At 34.3% G+C, this 3,215-nt stretch overlaps 1 non-coding gene across 1 annotated transcript; it reads left to right on the plus strand.

The window, feature by feature from the left end:
- Positions 1-239: 239 nt before the first annotated feature.
- TRNAS-GCU (transfer RNA serine (anticodon GCU)) lies at positions 240-313 on the plus strand. Its single transcript has one exon. It is a non-coding gene; the product is annotated as a tRNA-Ser (tRNA).
- Positions 314-3,215: the final 2,902 nt, after the last annotated feature.

The raw sequence follows: 3,215 nt of genomic DNA on the forward strand, positions 1-3,215 counted from the left end.
AAAAGGTTATGAAACGCATATCCAAGACAAAATACGATGCAATGCATATCCAAGAAAAGGGAACAATAAATAAAAGCGTAACAGTAAGAATGGTAAATGTGGCTTTCCAAATTTTTTAAAATTTAACACTATATTTTGATTTTCAAATACCCAAGATTTGGCGATTGCGTCCCCTAAAAACCCCAGTCGCCCTTTAAAAGGAGGAGTATATAAGGTACTTCTCCCGCCTTTCCTAGCGTGCCTTCGTGGTGTAGTGGTTCTGCACGCTGGGCTGCTATTCCAGAGGTCCGTGGTTCGATTCCCGGCGAAGGCGATTGCTAATTTTTCATCTCTCCGGCCTCTAAAAATATGCCTACTGTCTCTACAATTGCGCGTGAACTAAAAGGGTTTTGGATGACGATTCTCCGCACCCAGGATTTGGCTATTGGGTCACCTAAAAACCCCAGTCGCCCTTTAAGAGGGGGAGTATGTAAGGCATTTCTCCCGCTTTCGTGGTGTAGTGATCAGCACAGTGAGCCGGTATTTCAGAGGTCCGTGGTTCGATTCCCGGCAAATGCGATTGCTAATTTTTCATCACTCCTGCTCTAAAGAAAATACCTAATGTCTCTACAAAGTTATGATTTCAGATTTCATAAGTACTTTCTAACTGTAATTTATAACTCTGGGATATATGTTCTTTACTGACACTATAATTTCCATATGAAGATATAGAATAAAATTATGTTATTAAATTATTAGGAGAAAAGTTATAATCATTTTTTACTCCAGATGACACTTCAATTATATCAAAGTGCTTGAGAATCTTTGATTCTCGCTGAGTAAGTAATAAATACATCTTTACCCTTTAGGTAAATGGCACAACAAAATGCATTCGTATGATCTACTTTCATGGAAAGAGAATGGCTCATAAAGCAGAATCGAATGTTACAGAGAAAGCCCTATATATGATTGCCGAAAAAAGTCTCTGAAAGCATGTGCTCCTTAAGAGGACAGAAATGAATTATCTTACACACTGTGAGAAAATGAATCTTTTCTGAGTGAACATTAACAGTTCGACAAATTGCATCACTCAGAAAGTATTTTTGAATTGCATATGTGTATGAATAAGAGAATAAAAGAAAAGATGAATCCAAACTAAGCGTGATTCCTCTTTTATCGTAAAACCTTAAAAACCAAGCCTGAAAACCTAAATTTGAAAATAGTAAGAAGAATCGATATAGAAGACGTTAAAACAAAGTATCAGTAAAATGAAGTTCTTTAAAAACACTTCGTTGGTAGAAATTTTCCAAGTTTATCACTAGCAATTAGTACTTTGCATCATAAAAATACCTTGAACGTACCTCAAACGAAAACTTATTAATTATCTCCAGTTATTGCTTTTCCCTCCTATGCTTTATTTTCTATAACACCGATTTTTAACCGCCTTATATCTCTTTTGATACTGAATTTAGTACCGTACTGTGAACATATCGGTCTATCAGAGTATAGGCGGTAATTTATTTTCCTATGACATATTTTAGTTTTGATTTTTAAAGGCGTTTTGAAGTTACCACACCTAAGTGTACATATTTAAAATCTTCAGAGGAAGACGCGGAAATAAAAGCTGATTCGATTTGCTGTATCATTAGTAACATTTTGATATGTTATCAAATGCATGCCAATAAATGTTACATATTCTTAATTTCTTTCGTTGTTTTTTCTTATAATATGGTAGTAAATGTGTTACCTGCACTGCTGGCATTAAAATTGTTACACATATAGCCGGTATGCAACAGATGTCAAATTTACTTTAAAGATAGTACATCCTGGAATAATAATTAAATTGCAAGTAATTCGTCTTCCAGCGTGTACTGAACTTGGAATTTCTCATTTTAAAATCGCATTTGAATGTTGGTTATTTGTCTAAACGTCGTGTTATGCCTCGGGTACGAAGTAGAAACTCCTACCAGACGTGTATCAAAATTCCACCATGGTTGGATCATTTCCTATCGAACTGTCAGATAGTGTTTCTTGGCATTTTTGCTTGGGATCTCATGTCTGTCAGCGTAATTTGTAATGTATGGGTTCAGAGCAGCCATATTGAACTCCATGCAGGATCTCAGAGGACTCGAGCCACTAGCGCCCATGATAACAGTCATATTGCCGTCTCGACCTTGCGTTATTGTACCTTACGTACAGATGTCGCGCAAAAACATCGTTAAATTGCCTTCGATAATCTTATTTTCGTTGATATATGATACCCGGAATTTTTCGTGATTACAATACTTCCTTTACTTCGTATAGAGAAGTAAAATGTATGCAGATATCAAGTTTATAGATCTTACTTTGAAAGTAACTGCTACAAATTTTACTTATATTTGACGGAGTATGCGTTTTTCAATTTTTTTGCTTTGTTATATAATTTAATGTACTTGCAATTAAAACTAAACTAAGACTACAGAATAAAATAACACTTGCCTACTACAACTCAACGCTGCCAGTCTGGTAACCCATAGCAACCAAAAACAAAATAATGTCTATTCTATTCTATTATTTTTATTAACGAAATGTTTAAAAAATTGTACTACCAAAATTGGTGACCCGGAAGTGATTGAGCTGCATTCCGGTGAGTCAACATATTTCTGTCATATTTTTAGCGGATATATGTATCGTCTGCTGAATTTGATCCGCTAATTTCTCTAATTTCAAGTACCAAGAAACTGTGTCACTGTATACATATTAATTATTTTTCTACACATATTATTATTGTGCATATTTTATACATATTATTATTGCGCATATTCTATACATATTATTATTGTGCATATTTGATTGATCTAAAATGGTTGACAACGATGCTGCTTCACAATTGGCGCGAGTGGCAGTTACTACTATATATCGGACTGCATAGTATTTGAATATGATTATGGAATTGATTTCCGATGTCAATGCACGTAATCATTAAAAATTAATGCATCATATAAAATCATCTCTGATTTAAATCATAATATTTAATTAAAAGAGAAAAATCATGAATCCATTTAGCTGTTATTTGACAGTCCTATGCACCACTACGAAATGGCAAATAATTTCTCATCAAATGTTGCTTATGAATACAGTTCTCTAGAAAGGTACATCGGCATCTAAAGTTTTGGTCTGTTGTTTAAAGTAAACAAAATTATGATAGGATCTTAATATATCCACCTCATTTCCCGAATTCCGCCTTTGCAAATCCA

This window comes from Stegodyphus dumicola, chromosome 2 (assembly GCF_044657685.1).
Source record: "Stegodyphus dumicola isolate Sdum_Otavi_A_Nest chromosome 2, ASM4465768v1".
NCBI lineage: Eukaryota > Metazoa > Arthropoda > Arachnida > Araneae > Eresidae > Stegodyphus > Stegodyphus dumicola.